The following is a 19,275-nucleotide window of genomic DNA, read 5'->3' on the forward strand; positions in this document are numbered from 1 at the left end:
ACCTTGCCTCCTCCAAATTCACCGTGTACACAGATAACAACCCGTTGACACACCTGGACACTGCAAGGCTCGGTGCCCTGGAACAGAGATGGATGGCCCGCCTGTCCAACTTTGAATTCACCATCAAATACCGGGCAGGACGATCAAATGCAAACGCGGATGCCCTGTCTAGAATGCCAAACTTACCGGACGTAGGGGAAGATCCAGAAGATCTGGAAGAAGTTGAGCTCCCTGCGTTCCACCGTCATGGGATTACCCTGTATTCCCACCGTGTGAAGGACAGGTGCTCCGTGACGTTCAATCCCTTGCCCCACTACAACTGGGCGGAGACGCAAGACAGTGATCCCGCAGTCCATTTGGTGAAGGAAATGCTGACCCAGGCCGATGCCCGTCTTGACCCAGATGTTCCAGAGGAGACCAAGCAACTGTGGAAGGAGAAAAGTAAGCTGTTCCTCTACAGGGAGAAGCTGTGCCGGAGAATGGTTAACTCTCGAACACATGAGTTGACCTGGCAGGTAGTGGTCCCAAGACGAGACGCGGCTATGGTTCTGGAGGCATACCACAACGGAGCAGGGCATTTCGGATGGAAGAAGCTGGAGTTCTTGTTTCGTGAACGGTTCTACTGGGTAGGCATGAGAGGAGCCATCGAGAGGTGGTGCAGAGACTGTGGCCCGTGCCACCTGAGAAGAAAAGACCGAGCCAGCCAGAAGACCCCCTTGCAGCCCATCATCACCAGACAGCCACTGGAACTGGTAGCCCTGGACCATGTGAAACTGGCTCCAAGCAGATCTGGGTATGTCTACGCCCTCACAATCGTAGATCATTACTCCCGGTTCCTGGTGGTGGTCCCGGTCAAGGACTTAACGGCTCAAACAGCAGCTAGAGCCTTCCAGCAGCACTTCTGCCATCCACACGGGTACCCGGACCAAGTGTTGACAGACCAAGGACCAGCCTTCGAAGCAGAGGTCTTCCAGGAGTTCTGCAACCTGTATGGCTGCAAGAAGATAAGAACAACGCCCTATCACCCTCAAACCAATGGACTCTGCGAGAAGATGAACCAGGTGGTGATAGATCTGCTAAAAACGTTGCCCCTGGAAGAACGCAGTCTGTGGCCTGAGAAACTGCCCGATCTGGTGGACCTGTATAACCACATCCCTGTAGGTTCCACCAACTGTACCCCGGCTTACCTAATGAGAGCAAGACCTGGTAAGCTGCCTATTGACCTGGATATGGGAGTCCTGATGCCTGAGGACACCTCGCCAGAGGCAGACTGGGATACAGAACGGCAGCAGCAGTATCGGAAAGTACAGGAGAGCGTCGAGCGAAGTCTGTCTCAAGCTAGAGAAAGGCAAGAGAAGGCTTATAACCAGTATGCTCCCGCTGTTCCCCTGGTACCTGGAGAGCAGGTCTTGAAGAGGAAGAGGCGGTTCCACAAGTTGGACGACCAGTGGGAGAAAGACCCGTACACCGTACTGCCATCAAGCCATGAGAACCCAAAAATCTGCGTAATCAGTAAGGATGGAGGAGAAACCACAGCCATTGTCTCCAGAGACCACCTGAAGAAGTGTCCCGAGCAGCTGCAAAGCCCTGAAGAAGATCAAGAAAACCCTCAACCCGCAGAGGAAAGGGAAGAAATGATCAGTACTGTACTCGGAGACTTCCCCCGGTCTTGGACACAAGTAAACGGCGCTGTCGTAGTACCCGTCCTCACCTTTCTCCAGCCAGCCCCGCAAGTGCCTACAGAGGAACCGGTAGAGCTGGAAGAGCAGCCGGCCCAAGAGGCAGAAGAGTCCACACCAGCAGTACAGGAGGATCAACCCTCTGCTAGTAGTGAGCCTGCTGTGCCCCTAGTGAGCCAAAGAGTGCGCAGAAAGCTGCCCAGCTTGCCCATAACACCTCCTACACCCTGTAGTGCAGAACCAGTTAGTGAGCTCCGTAGGTCCACTAGAGTCACTAAAGGTCAGATGCCCGCTCGCTGGAGAATCTAAACCAGTGCACTGTAAAGTTGACTGTTTATTGAAAAATGTTTATGGTTTATGTTTGTTGCCTATTACTAATTATGTTTCTCAGTTACCCTGCAGATTTATTTGGACTAACAGGTTATGGACACTGGATAACCGGAACAGTTTTGTAGATAGTTGCACCTTGGTGCCTCTTGTGAAGATGGCCGCAGAAGAGAAAACCTGTCTGGCGTGGCCTACTGGCGGCCCAAAGTAGCTAGCTCCAGCCTTGCAGCCACGCCCAAGGACAACGCAAGGGGTTTGCTTTGGACAGGTCCCCTACTTCCCTTAAAACTTCACCTTGGGTGATATGGACACCCGGTCACGGAAACGCCGTGACCTCTACAGACTAAAGCTTCTTGTAAATATGTTGTCTTGTTATTGTTATACCTTGTATTTATGTTTCTTTAAAAAATGTGTTTAGTCCCGGAGTACTAAAATTTACTAGGGGGGAATGCGACACCCCAGGGGTCTGGTTGCCACAGTAATAGAGATATTATGTCTGAGAGCAAGTGGGAGGTTTCTCTGGTCAGGATCCCTAAGCATGCAACACGGTCCGCCCAGACCTGGGAGGGGAGGAATCTGCCCTTTTAAACTGGGTCTGGGGCGGGATTAGAGCAGTCAGAGTGAAGCTGCAGACAGAGTCAGAGTCTGGAGAGGGAAAGTGAGATCAGGAGCTCTGGAGGAGCAGTAGCAGAAGTCCAGGGGCTGGAGCTGAGCAGAGTTCGCCCTGGACGAAGATACTAAAGCCGGACACAGGAGTCCGAGGCTGTGGGGACTGATATACACCCAGCAGCAGAAACCAGCCGGCAGGGGATTCCAGGTCCTCTGGCCATAGAAGCCCGGAGGCTCAGTCACAGAGAAGGGACCAGCGCCGCCATCCAGGAGCGGAGGCTAACAGAAGGCCCCAAGTCACCAGCCATACGGGTGAGCACCACACGGTATACTCAGGGACGTGGGCTACTTGTAACCGCTGATAGCAAGGTAGCCAGGAAGAGTGCAGATTAACGGGGAGGCCTACAACTCCACCTGGCCAGGGGAACTCCTGCTTGCTCGCAGACTGACCAGGCCCCTTATACTAGCCAGTACTCCCGGGAGGGTCTGCCTTGTACCATCAGTAAAGACCCTGAACTGCACCACACGTCTCTGTGATTCCTTGCCGCTCCAGCACCATTAGCGCTGGGACCCTCACACCATCACTCCCATCATCTTCCACATTAGCTGCCCTGAGGCAATACTCCTCCCGTGGGGAGTTATCCCATACTCGGCTGCGCAACCAACATCAGCCTCAGCGGTCGGCAGCGCAGCGGCGGTCCCCACTGACCGCAATCCACGGGTGGCGTAGTCGGACACTTATTACAATACAAATAGACTGCCACTGGTTTGACCGCCCTGGGCACGGACCGGGTCACCGCCACGGAGAACTACAACCCCCAGCGATCCGGCTCTGGGTATTCCCCCTACACAGCAGCAGCAGCACAGGCCCAGGGGGCGCGTCAGATGCAGCTAAAAATTATTATTAATTTTAAATCTGGTGGAGCTTAGTATAGATGGCCTAATAGGATCAGTGCTGCACACTGCTACAAAGCCCAAATTATTTTCCAGTCAAGATACAGATAAACATGATTAGTAATTTGAAAGCTTAAAACGGTTGGTAGGGTGAATTTAACCAATCATCAAGCTTTTACTCTCCCCAGGATGACACAGGGGTAGAAAAGTCGTTTCGGATCCATGATTTGTTCATCTTTATGAACGTGAGTCTGTCTACATTATCAGTGGAGAGCCGCGTGCGCTTATCTGTCAGCACACCACCAGCAGCGCTGAACACACGTTCAGACAGAACGCTGGCTGCGGGGCATGACAAGATCTCCAAGGCGTAAGTGGCGAGCTCCGGCCATTTATCCAGATTGGAAGCCCAAAAAGAGCAAGGGTCCAGTGACACAGTCATGGCTTCAATGTTTACTTGGAGATACTCCTGTACCATCATCTCTAGGCGTTGACTATGTGTCAGACTTCTTGTCTCCTGTGGCCTTGCAAAGGATGGGCTAAAAAAGTGGTGAAATGATTCCGCAAAATTGATGTTACCAGCAGATACTGTGGTTCTGTTACGGTTTGAGTGCTGAACACTTGACAGTCCCACGGTTGGCAAGTTGGAACTGTGAGATTCACTACGTGCACCACTGGTGTTTTGTGGAAAAGCACATGTAAGATTCTGCAACAGTCTCTGCTGATACTCCTGCATGCGTGCATCCCTTTCTATGGCAGGAATAATTTCTGCAAATTTACTTTTGTACCGGGGATCTAACAGTGTGGCAACCCAGTAGTCAGGATTATTTCTAATTCTCACAATTCGAGGGTCATGTTGCAGGTAGTGCAGCAAGAAGGCACTCATGTGTGTTGCGCATCCAGGAGCACCAAGTCCCTGTTGTGTTGGTGGCGAGGTAACAATCATGCTTCCTTCCTCTGTCCTCTCCCCCCAACCTCGCACAACAGAAATGTGATCAAGGTCTCCCTCATCTGATGAGTCTTCCATCAGTTCGTCCTCCACTTCTTCCTGGGCTCCTGCACCTTCCTCACTTGTTTGGCTGCTACCATGCGCCCTGGTAAAACCATCTCCCCCACCCTCACATGCCTGCCGCCTTGGTGCTGCCGACCGTCTGGACCTTGCAGATGTTAGCCCTTCCGCATACAACTCCTCCTCCTCTACTTCCTCCACCTCCTATTGTCGCACCACCTGACTCCGAATTCTGTTTAACATGTGCTCCAGCATGTAAATCACCGGAATAGTCATGCTAATAATGGCATCGTCAGCACTAAACATCTTCGTCGCCATTTCAAAACTGTGCAGAAGGGTGCATAGGTCCCTGATCTGAGACCACTCCTCCAGCGTGATTTGCCCCACCTCCGGATCTCGTTGGCCCAGGCTATACGTCAGAACGTATTGCACCAGGGCTTGTCGGTGCTGCCACAGTCGCTGCAACATGTGCAGAGTTGAATTCCACCGGATAGGCACATCGCATTTTAGCCGGTGAAGTGGCAAGCCCAACGACTTCTGTAGAGATGTAAGTCGCTGAGCTGCGGGATGCGAACGGCGGAAGTGAGCACACAGCGACCGTGCCCTCTGCAGAAGGCCATCTAGTCTGGGATAGTGGGCTAAAAATTGCTGGACAACCAGGTTCAACACGTGAGCCATACAAGGCACGTGTGTGACATTGCCCCGGCGAAGGGCCACACCCAGGTTTGCAGCATTGTCGCACACGGCCTTCCCTGGTTTCAGGTCCAGTGGAGACAACCATTCATGAAATTGGTTCTCCAGAGCTGACCACAACTCCTCAGCTGTGTGACTCACATTTCCCAGACATTTCAAAGTAAAAACCGCCTGATGACGTTGAGCCCTACTGCCAGCATAGTAAGGAGGTGTGCAGGATCCCTTCTGCGCAGTTAGAAAGCTTGTGGCATGACCAGACAGGCTTTGGGTGCAGGTGGAAGACCGAGAGGAGGTTGAGGAGGCAGAAGCAGTGGAGGAACTTTGACATAAAGAGGATTAACGCACAACTCGTGGGGACGGCAAGACTTGGACAGCAGCCCCTTGTCCTGCTGTCACCATAGTTACCCAGTGCCCAGTCAGCGACATGTAACGCCCCTGTCCATGCCTACTCGTCCAAGTGTCTGTGGTGAAATGCACCCTGTCACACACAGAGTTTCTCAAAGAAGCGGAGATGTTGTGTGCGACATGCTGGTGGAGCGCAGGCACACCTTTCTTTGAGAAGTAGTGCCGACTGGGCATCTGGTACTGGGGCACTGCGAAAGACATAAAGTCTCGAAAATCCTCTGTGTCCACCAGGCGGAAAGGCAGCATTTCTGTAGCCAAGAGCTTGCAGATGGTGAAATTCAACCTCTTAGCTTTCTCATGGCTAGGAGGAAATGGTCTTTTACTTGTCCACATCTGAGGGACCGAGGGCTGGCTATTGTGCTTAGACGGGGTTGATAAGGGTGTCCCCGGCAAACTGCCGGTCTGTGAGGAAGATGCAGGCGGACATGTTAGGTTGCCTTGATCCAAAGGTGGTGCTATCGATGTCGGACAGCGCTCAACACCAGCTGGTGTTACCACCTCCAAAGAAAATGATGACCTGCCAATCACGCTGGCTGTTGCGGGTAAAGAGGTGGCAGGTCTGCGCCCCAAAACAGGTGTGACTGCTGTCCCCCAAGTCACAGAGGATGAAGAGGCCGCGGATGCACAAGATATGGCAGACGGTGGTTGGCCCGGCCGGCTAGGCCGCATTGTAGCACACTGAGCTTCCCACTGCAACTTATGCTTCATGTCCATGTGCCGGTTCATGCATGAAGTACTCAAACTATGTATTTTTTGGCCTCTACTTAGCTTTTGCTGACAAATGTTACAGATAACACGAGTTGGGTCATCTTTATCGATCTGAAAAAATGCCCAGGCTATGCAAGGCTTAGCACCCATGCGACCTGAAGAGCCACCACGACTTGTGGTGAGAGGCAGAGTTGTGTTTGAGGATGCAGTTGTTGACGTGCTTCCAGTACTACGTCTCTGTCCAGGAAGGCGCAACCTGACCTCGTCGTCACTAGCATCTTCCTCCACCTCCTCTGCTGACCTCATCTCTTGGCTGACTGTGGGTTGACAGTAAGTGGGATCTCCAACCTCATCATCATCACCCTGTGTGTTATCACACCCGTCGTCCTCAGAGCCAACCTGTTCCTGCCCTGACAAAAAACTAAAGTTGTCGCTCCAATCAGGTATTTGAGTCTCATCATCGTCTTCCTCATTGTCTCCACCAACAGGAGTTACAGTTTGGGAATGAGGGTCTACATTATGGTCAGAACCTTCTGCGTCTGGTCCTGGATCCGATTCATAAAGATTCTGGGCATCAGTGCAGATCATTTCCTCGTCTGGATTCACAGAAGCGCTGGAGTCGACCTCTGATTCCCAGGCTATAGTATGAGTAAACAGCTCTGCAGACTCAACCATCTGTTCTACCTCATACTCAGACGGGCAGCTGGAGATTTGGGAGCTGTGAGGAAGCAAGTGCGATTTGGGTGACACCTTTGAGGACTGGAGTATTTGTGATGTTGAAGTTGATGTGGAGGAGAGCCCACTTAAAGGAGCACTTGATATCCGTTGAAGCACCTGCTGTTTTTGTGCCTCATCTGGAATTTGTAGCGATTGGCGTGGCCATAAGAAAGGGATCTTATCACATTGTCCGCTAAAAGAAGTAGACATTTTAGTTTGGCTGGAAGATGATCTTTCTTCTGCAGATGTTACTGTTGCTTTAACACCTACCCCACGGACACAACCTTTTTTCCCCTTCCCAACACGCCTATTCCCCTTTCCACCAGCAGCAGGCCTTTTTCCACTCATTTTGGTGGTTAACTAATTCACAACTCTGGAGTTGTTTGCACAAAAAAACAATGGATGGGAACCGAGCAGAGCTGAGTGGCCAAACTGTGGTATTAGGCCAAAACTATTGGCTGGGTTAGATGCAGAAAAAAATTATATTCAATTTGCAACCTGATGGAGGTCAGTATAGATGGACTAATAGAGAAAGTCCCACACACAGCTAGAAGCCCAAATATTTTTTCAGAGGTAGATGCAGAAAAAAAATATATTCAGTTTGCAACCTGATGGAGGTCAGTATAGATGGCCTAATACAATGAGTCCCACACACTGCTAGAAGGCCAAATATTTTTTCAGAGCTAGATGCAGATAAAAATTATTTTTAATTTGCAACCTGATGGAGGTCAGTATAGATGGACTAATAGAACAAGTCCCACACACTGCTAGAAGCCCAAATATTTTTTCAGAGCTAGATGCAGAAAAAAATTATATTCAATTTGCAACCTGATGGAGGTCAGTATGATGCTATGCCCAAAAGATTTTACTTCACTAGGTGCAGTAAAAATGGTATTCTATACACAGGTGGTATATCTTGCAACACAGATAGGCTACTCCACTGACTAACACACTCTGCAATAGGCCAAAAAGGATTAGCTTTGCTAGATTCAGCCAAATGCTGTGAAAAAAACTTGCACAGCACTGGCACAGACCTGCCTGGCAAAAACTGATAGGAACTGATGTAACCTAGTCCTGAAAAGGACTGCAATTACAATTAGTCTTTACTCCCACAATCTATCTATTTAAGAGCACAGACCTGCCTGATAAAAGTCGTAGGAAATGCTGTAACCTAGTCCTTAAAAGGACTGCAATCACAACTATTCCCTACTCCCAAGCTATCTGTAGATTTGTGCGAAAATTGGCTTGAAATTAACAAGGTATAGCGCACACAGCAACAGCGGTGCCGTCTAACACGCAGCTGCAGCAGTGAGAAAATGGTGGCGACGGGGAAAATGGCTGGGTCTTATAGGGCAAGGACATGTGACATACACTGCCAATGACACATGCCCTTGCTTGTGTGAAAAAAAGCACTTCGCTCCGTGTGTGCGCTGCTGATAGGCTGACAGATTGCACCTCCCCACTGTAAATGCGGGAAAGAGAAAAAAAAATGGAGATCTTCATTGTTCCTGCAGAGATCCATCCCCTGCCCCTCCCCCCACCCCGCTGTACACTCAAACTGCGTATTAACATTAATTTTCATCATTACTGAGAAAAAATCCAGTTATGATTTTGGTGCACGAACAGTTATCGAACATAACCTCGAACAGCCGAATTTTTCTCAAATTGTTCGTGTTCGCCGAACGGCTCGAACACCGCCCAAAACAGCTCGAATTTGAGATTGGCGAACAGTTCGAGTAGAACAAAGCTCATCTCTACACAGTACAGAGATAATGCACATAGTGATGTCACAGTACATAGATAATGCACATAGTGATGTCACATTACAGAGATAATAAACACAGTGATGTCACATTAGAGAGATAATGCACATAGTGAGGTCACAGTAGAGAGATAATAAACACAGTGATGTCACATTACAGAGATAATACACATAGTGATGTCATATTACAGAGATAATACACATAGTGCTGTCACAGCACAGAGATAATGCACATAGTGAGGTCACAGTACATAGATAATGCGCATAGTGAAGTCACAGTACAGAGATAATGCAAATAGTGATGTCACAGTACATAGATAATGCACATAGTGAGGTCACAGTATAGAGATAATAAACACAGTGATGTCACATTACAGAGATAATCCACATAGTGAGGTCACAGTACATAGATAATGCACATAGTGAGGTCAGAGTACAGAGATAATGCACATAGTGAGGTCACAGTACAGAGATAATGCACATAGTGAGGTCACAGTATATAGATAATGCACATAGTGAGGTCACAGTAGAGAGATAATAAACACAGTGATGTCACAGTACAGAGATAATGCACATAGTGATGTCACAGTACAGAGATAATGCACATAGTGATGTCACAGTACATAGATAATGCACATAGTGAGGTCACAGTACAGAGATAATGGACATAGTGAGGTCACAGTACATAGATAATGCACATAGTGTGGTCACAGTACAAAGATAATGCGCATAATGATGTCACAGTACATAGATAATGCACATAGTGATGTCACAGTACATAGATAATCCACATAGTGAGGTCACAGTACATAGATAATGCACATAGTATGGTCACAGTACATAGATAATGCACATAGTGAGGTCACAGTACAGAGATAATGGACATAGTGAGGTCACAGTACATAGATAATGCACATAGTGAGGTCACAGTACAGAGATAATACACATAGTGAGGTCACATTACATAGATAATGCACATAGTGAGGTCACAGTACATAGATAATGCACATAGTGAGGTCACAGTAGAGAGATAATAAACACAGTGGTGTCACATTACAGAGATAATCCACATAGTGAGGTCACAGTACAGAGATAATAAACACAGTGATGTCACATTACAGAGATAATACACATAGTGAGGTCACAGTACATAGATTATACACATAGTGAGGTCAGAGTACAGAGATAATGCACATAGTGATGTCATAGTACAGAGATAATGGACATAGTGATGTCACAGGACAGAGATAATGCACATATTGATGTCACAGTACATAGATAATGCACATAGTGAGGTCACAGTACAGAAATAATGCACATAGTGAGGTCACAGTACAGAGATAATGCACATAGTGATGTCACAGTACAGAGATAATGCACATAGTGAGGTCACAGTACATAGATAATGCACATAGTAAGGTCACAGTACATAGATAATGCACATAGTGAGGTCACAGTACAGAGATAATGCACCTAGTGAGGTCACAGTAGAGAGATAATAAACACAGTGATGTCACATTACAGAGATAATACACATAGTGATGTCACAGTACATAGATAATGCACATAGTGATGTCACAGTACATAGATAATGCACATAGTGAGGTCACAGTACATAGATAATGCACATAATGATGTCACAGTACATAGATAATGCACATAGTGATGTCACAGTACAGAGATAATGCACATAGTGATGTCACATTACAGAGATAATAAATACAGTGATGTCACGTTACAGAGATAATACATATAGTGATGTCACAGTACAGAGATAATGCACATAGTGAGGTCACAGGACATAGATAATGCATATAGTGAGGTCACAGTACATAGATAATGCACATAGTGAGGTCACAGTACAGAGATAATGCACATAGTGATGTCACATTACAGAGATAATAAATACAGTGATGTCACGTTACAGAGATAATACATATAGTGATGTCACAGTACAGAGATAATGCACATAGTGAGGTCACAGGACATAGATAATGCATATAGTGAGGTCACAGTACATAGATAATGCACATAGTGAGGTCACAGTACATAGATAACGCACATAGTGAGGTCACAGTACAGAGATAATGCACATAGTGAGGTCACAGGACATAGATAATGCACATAGTGAGGTCAAAGTACATAGATAATGCACATAGTGAGGTCACAGTACATAGATAATGCACATAGTGATGTCACAGTACAGAGATAATGCACATAGTGATGTCACATTACAGAGATAATAAATACAGTGATGTCACGTTACAGAGATAATACATATAGTGATGTCACAATACATAGATAATGCACATAGTGAGGTCACAGTAGAGAGATAATAAACACGGTGATGTCACATTACAGAGATAATAAACAGTGATGTCACATTTTAGAGATAATGCAAATAGTGACGTCAAAGTAGAGAGATAATAAACACAGTGATGTCACATTACAGAGATAATACACATAGTGATGTCACAGTACAGAGATAATACACATAATGAGGTCACAGTACAGAGATAATAAACACAGTGATGTCACATTACAGAGATAATACACATAGTAATGTCACAGCACAGAGATAATGCACATAGTGATGTCACAGTACATAGATAATGCACATAGTGAGGTCACAATACATAGATAATGCACATAGTGAGGTCACAGTACAGAGATAATGGACATAATGAGGTCACCGTAGAGAGATAATAAACACAGTGATGTCACATTACAGAGATAATACACATAGTGATGTCACAGTACATAGATAATGCACATAGTGATGTCACAGTACATAGATAATGCACATAGTGAGGTCACAGTACATAGATAACGCACATAGTGAGGTCACAGTACAGAGATAATGCACATAGTGATGCCACAGTACATAGATAATGCACATAGTGAGGTCACAGTACATAGATAATGCACATAGTGAGGTCACAGTACAGAGATAATGCACATAGTGATGTCACATTACAGAGATAATAAACACAGTGATGTCACATTAGAGAGATAATACACATAGTGAGGTCACATTACATAGATAATTCACATAATGAGGTCAGAGTACAGAGATAATGCACATAGTGAGGTCACAGTACAGAGATAATGCACATAGTGAGGTCACAGTACAGCGATAATGCACATAGTGAGGTCACAGTAGAGAGATAATAAACACAGTGATGTCCCATTAGAGATAATGCACATAGTGAGGTCACAGTAGAGAGATAATAAACACAGTGATGTCACATTACAGAGATAATGCACACAGTGATGTCACATTACAGAGATAATGCACCTAGTGAGGTCACAGTAGAGAGATAATAAACACAGTGATGTCACATTACAGAGATAATACACATAGTGATGTCACAGTACATAGATAATGCACATAGTGATGTCACAGTACATAGATAATGCACATAGTGAGGTCACAGTACATAGATAATGCACATAATGATGTCACAGTACATAGATAATGCACATAGTGATGTCACAGTACAGAGATAATGCACATAGTGATGTCACATTACAGAGATAATAAATACAGTGATGTCACGTTACAGAGATAATACATATAGTGATGTCACAGTACAGAGATAATGCACATAGTGAGGTCACAGGACATAGATAATGCATATAGTGAGGTCACAGTACATAGATAATGCACATAGTGAGGTCACAGTACAGAGATAATGCACATAGTGATGTCACATTACAGAGATAATAAATACAGTGATGTCACGTTACAGAGATAATACATATAGTGATGTCACAGTACAGAGATAATGCACATAGTGAGGTCACAGGACATAGATAATGCATATAGTGAGGTCACAGTACATAGATAATGCACATAGTGAGGTCACAGTACATAGATAACGCACATAGTGAGGTCACAGTACAGAGATAATGCACATAGTGAGGTCACAGGACATAGATAATGCACATAGTGAGGTCAAAGTACATAGATAATGCACATAGTGAGGTCACAGTACATAGATAATGCACATAGTCATGTCACAGTACAGAGATAATGCACATAGTGATGTCACATTACAGAGATAATAAATACAGTGATGTCACGTTACAGAGATAATACATATAGTGATGTCACAATACATAGATAATGCACATAGTGAGGTCACAGTAGAGAGATAATAAACACGGTGATGTCACATTACAGAGATAATAAACAGTGATGTCACATTTTAGAGATAATGCAAAAAGTGACGTCAAAGTAGAGAGATAATAAACACAGTGATGTCACATTACAGAGATAATACACATAGTGATGTCACAGTACAGAGATAATACACATAATGAGGTCACAGTACAGAGATAATAAACACAGTGATGTCACATTACAGAGATAATACACATAGTAATGTCACAGCACAGAGATAATGCACATAGTGATGTCACAGTACATAGATAATGCACATAGTGAGGTCACAGTACATAGATAACGCACATAGTGAGGTCACAGTACAGAGATAATGCACATAGTGATGCCACAGTACATAGATAATGCACATAGTGAGGTCACAGTACATAGATAATGCACATAGTGAGGTCACAGTACAGAGATAATGCACATAGTGATGTCACATTACAGAGATAATAAACACAGTGATGTCACATTAGAGAGATAATACACATAGTGAGGTCACATTACATAGATAATTCACATAATGAGGTCAGAGTACAGAGATAATGCACATAGTGAGGTCACAGTACAGAGATAATGCACATAGTGAGGTCACAGTACAGAGATAATGCACATAGTGAGGTCACAGTAGAGAGATAATAAACACAGTGATGTCCCATTAGAGATAATGCACATAGTGAGGTCACAGTAGAGAGATAATAAACACAGTGATGTCACATTACAGAGATAATGCACACAGTGATGTCACATTACAGAGATAATGCACATAGTGAGGTCACAGTACAGAGATAATGCACATAGTGAGGTCACAGTACAGAGATAATGCACATAGTGATGTCACAGTACATAGATAATGTACATAGTGATGTCACAGTACATAGATAATGCACATAGTGAGGTCACAGTACATAGATAACGCAAATAGTGAGGTCACAGCACAGAGATAATGCACATAGTGATGTTACAGTACAGGGATAATAAACACAGTGATGTCACATTACAGAGATAATACACATAGTGATGTCACAGTACAGAGATAATACACATAGTGATGTCACAGTACATAGATAATGCACATAGTGAGGTCACAATACATAGATAATGCACATAGTGAGGTCACAGTAGAGAGATAATAAACACAGTGATGTCACATTACAGAGATAATACACATAGTGATGTCACACTACATAGATAATGCACATAGTGATGTCACAGTACATAGATAATGCACATAGTGAGGTCACAGTAAATAGATAACGCACATAGTGAGGTCACAGTACAGAGATAATGCACATAGTGAGGTCACAGTACATAGATAATGCACATAGTGAGGTCACAGTACATAGATAATGCACATAGTGAGGTCACAGTACAGAGATAATGCACATAGTGATGTCACATTACAGAGATAATAAACACAGTGATGTCACATTAGAGAGATAATACACATAGTGAGGTCACATTACATAGATAATTCACATAGTGAGGTCACAGTACATAGATAATGCACATAGTGAGGTCACAGTAGAGAGATAATAAACACAGTGATGTCCCATTAGAGATAATGCACATAGTGAGGTCACACTAGAGAGATAATAAACACAGTGATGTCACATTACAGTGATAATGCACATAGTGAGGTCACAGTACAGAGATAATGCACATAGTGAGGTCACAGTACAGAGATAATGCACATAGTGAGGTCACAGTACATAGATAATGCACATAGTGAGGTCACAGTAGAGAGATAATGAACACAGTGATGTCACATTACAGAGATAATGCACATAGTGAGGTCACAGTACAGAGATAATGCACATAGTGAGGTCACAATACATAGATAATGCACATAGTGAGGTCACAGTACATAGACAATGCACATAGTGAGGTCACAGTAGAGAGATAATAAACACAGTGATGTCACATTACAGAGATAATGCACATAGTGATGTCACAGTACAGAGATAATGCACATAGTGATGTCACAGTACATAGATAATGCACATAGTGAGGGCACAGTACATAGATAACGCAAATAGTGAGGCCACAGCACAGAGATAATGCACATAGTGATGTTACAGTACAGGGATAATAAACACAGTGATGTCACATTACAGAGATAATACACATAGTGAGGTAACATTACATAGATAATGCACATAGTGAGGTCATAGTAGAGAGATAAAAAACACAGTGATGTCACGTTACAGAGATAATACACATAGTGATGTCACAGTACAGAGAAAATGCACATAGTGAGGTCACAGTAGAGAGATAAAAAACACAGTGATGTCACGTTACAGAGATAATACACATAGTGAGGTCACAGTACATAGATAATGCACATAGTGAGGTCAGAGTACAGAGATAATGCACATAGTGAGGTCACAGTACAGAGATAATGCACATAGTGAGGTCACAGTATATAGATAATGCACATAGTGAGGTCACAGTAGAGAGATAATAAACACAGTGATGTCACAGTACAGAGATAATGCACATAGTGATGTCACAGTACAGAGATAATGCACATAGTGATGTCACAGTACATAGATAATGCACATAGTGAGGTCACAGTACAGAGATAATGGACATAGTGAGGTCACAGTACATAGATAATGCACATAGTGTGGTCACAGTACAAAGATAATGCGCATAATGATGTCACAGTACATAGATAATGCACATAGTGATGTCACAGTACATAGATAATCCACATAGTGAGGTCACAGTACATAGATAATGCACATAGTATGGTCACAGTACAGAGATAATGCACATAGTGATGTCACAGTACATAGATAATGCACATACTGAGGTCACAGTACAGAGATAATACACATAGTGAGGTCACATTACATAGATAATGCACATAGTGAGGTCACAGTACATAGATAATGCACATAGTGAGGTCACAGTAGAGAGATAATAAACACAGTGGTGTCACATTACAGAGATAATACACATAGTGAGGTCACAGTACATAGATAATAAACACAGTGATGTCACATTACAGAGATAATACACATAGTGAGGTCACAGTACATAGATTATGTACATACTGAGGTCAGAGTACAGAGATAATGCACACAGTGATGTCATAGTACCGAGATAATGGACATAGTGATGTCACAGGACAGAGATAATGCACATATTGATGTCACAGTACATAGATAATGCACATAGTGAGGTCACAGTACAGAGATAATGCACATATTGATGTCACAGTACAGAGATAATGCACATAGTGATGTCACATTACAGAGATAATAAATACAGTGATGTCACGTTACAGAGATAATACATATAGTGATGTCACAGTACAGAGATAATGCACATAGTGAGGTCACAGGACATAGATAATGCAAATAGTGAGGTCACAGTACATAGATAATGCACATAGTGAGGTCACAGTACAGAGATAATGCACATAGTGATGTCACATTACAGAGATAATAAATACAGTGATGTCACGTTACAGAGATAATACATATAGTGATGTCACAGTACAGAGATAATGCACATAGTGAGGTCACAGAACATAGATAATGCACATAGTGAGGTCACAGTACATAGATAATGCACATAGTGAGGTCACAGTACATAGATAATGCACATAGTGATGTCACAGTACAGAGATAATGCACATAGTGATGTCACATTACAGAGATAATAAATACAGTGATGTCACGTTACAGAGATAATACATATAGTGATGTTACAGTACAGAGATAATGCACATAGTGAGGTCACAGGACATAGATAATGCACATAGTGAGGTCACAGTACATAGATAATGCACATAGTGATGTCACAGTACATAGATAATGCACATAGTGATGTCACAGTACAGAGATAATGCACATAGTGATGTCACATTACAGAGATAATAAATACAGTGATGTCACGTTACAGAGATAATACATATAGTGATGTCACAGTACAGAGATAATGCACATAGTGAGGTCACAGTTGAGAGAAAATAAACACAGTGAAGTCACATTACAGAGATAATACACATATTGATGTCACATTACAGAGATAATACACATAGTGATGTTACAGTACATAGATAATGCACATAGTGATGTCACAGTACATAGATAATGCACATAGTGAGGTCACTGTACAGGGATAATAAACACGGTGATGTCACATTACAGAGATAATAAACAGTGATGTCACAGTTTAGAGATAATGCAAATAGTGAGGTCACAGTAGAGAGATAATAAACACAGTGATGTCACATTACAGAGATAATACACATAGTAATGTCACAGCACAGAGATAATGCACATAGTGATGTCACAGTACATAGATAATGCACATAGTGAGGTCACAATACATAGATAATGCACATAGTGAGGTCACAGTACAGAGATAATGGACATAATGAGGTCACAGTAGAGAGATAATAAACACAGTGATGTCACATTACAGAGATAATACACATAGTGATGTCACAGTACATAGATAATGCACATAGTGATGTCACAGTACATAGATAATGCACATAGTGAGGTCACAGTACATAGATAACGCACATAGTGAGGTCACAGTACAGAGATAATGCACATAGTGATGCCACAGTACATAGATAATGCACATAGTGAGGTCACAGTACATAGATAATGCACATAGTGAGGTCACAGTACAGAGATAATGCACATAGTGATGTCACATTACAGAGATAATAAACACAGTGATGTCACATTAGAGAGATAATACACATAGTGAGGTCACATTACATAGATAATTCACATAATGAGGTCAGAGTACAGAGATAATGCACATAGTGAGGTCACAGTACATAGATAATGCACATAGTGAGGTCACAGTAGAGAGATAATAAACACAGTGATGTCCCATTAGAGATAATGCACATAGTGAGGTCACAGTAGAGAGATAATAAACACAGTGATGTCACATTACAGAGATAATACACATAGTAATGTCACAGCACAGAGATAATGCACATAGTGATGTCACAGTACATAGATAATGCACATAGTGAGGTCACAATACATAGATAATGCACATAGTGAGGTCACAGTACAGAGATAATGCACATAGTGAGGTCACAGTACATAGATAATGCACATAGTGAGGTCACAGTACATAGATAACGCAAATAGTGAGGTCACAGCACAGAGATAATGCACATAGTGATGTTACAGTACAGGGATAATAAACACAGTGATGTCACATTACAGAGATAATACACATAGTGATGTCACAGTACAGAGATAATAGACATAGTGAGGTCACAGTACAGAGATAATAAACACAGTGATGTCACATTACAGAGATAATACACATAGTAATGTCACAGCACAGAGATAATGCACATAGTGATGTCACAGTACATAGATAATGCACATAGTGAGGTCACAATACATAGATAATGCACATAGTGAGGTCACAGTACAGAGATAATGGACATAATGAGGTCACAGTAGAGAGATAATAAACACAGTGATGTCATATTACAGAGATAATACACATAGTGATGTCACAGTACATAGATAATGCACATAGTGATGTCACAGTACATAGATAATGCACATAGTGAGGTCACAGTAAATAGATAACGCACATAGTGAGGTCACAGTACAGAGATAATGCACATAGTGATGCCACAGTACATAGATAATGCACATAGTGAGGTCACAGTATATAGATAATGCACATAGTGAGGTCACAGTACAGAGATAATGCACATAGTGATGTCACATTACAGAGATAATAAACACAGTGATGTCACATTAGAGAGATAATACACATAGTGAGGTCACATTACATAGATAATTCACATAATGAGGTCAGAGTACAGAGATAATGCACATAGTGAGGTCACAGTACATAGATAATGCACATAGTGAGGTCACAGTACAGAGATAATGCACATAGTGAGGTCACAGTAGAGAGATAATAAACACAGTGATGTCCCATTAGAGATAATGCACATAGTGAGGTCACAGTAGAGAGATAATAAACACAGTGATGTCACATTACAGAGATAATGCACATAGTGAGGTCACAGTACAGAGATAATGCACATAGTGAGGTCACAGTACAGAGATAATGCACATAGTGAGGTCACAGTACATAGATAATGCACATAGTGAGGTCACAGTACATAGATAACGCAAATAGTGAGGTCACAGCACAGAGATAATGCACATAGTGATGTTACAGTACAGGGATAATAAACACAGTGATGTCACATTACAGAGATAATACACATAGTGATGTCACAGTACAGAGATAATACACATAGTGATGTCACATTACAGAGATAATA

This window comes from Phyllobates terribilis, unplaced genomic scaffold (genome assembly GCF_046119375.1).
Source record: "Phyllobates terribilis strain yellow unplaced genomic scaffold, ASM4611937v1 Scaffold_3__8_contigs__length_932513732, whole genome shotgun sequence".
Classification (NCBI taxonomy): domain Eukaryota; kingdom Metazoa; phylum Chordata; class Amphibia; order Anura; family Dendrobatidae; genus Phyllobates; species Phyllobates terribilis.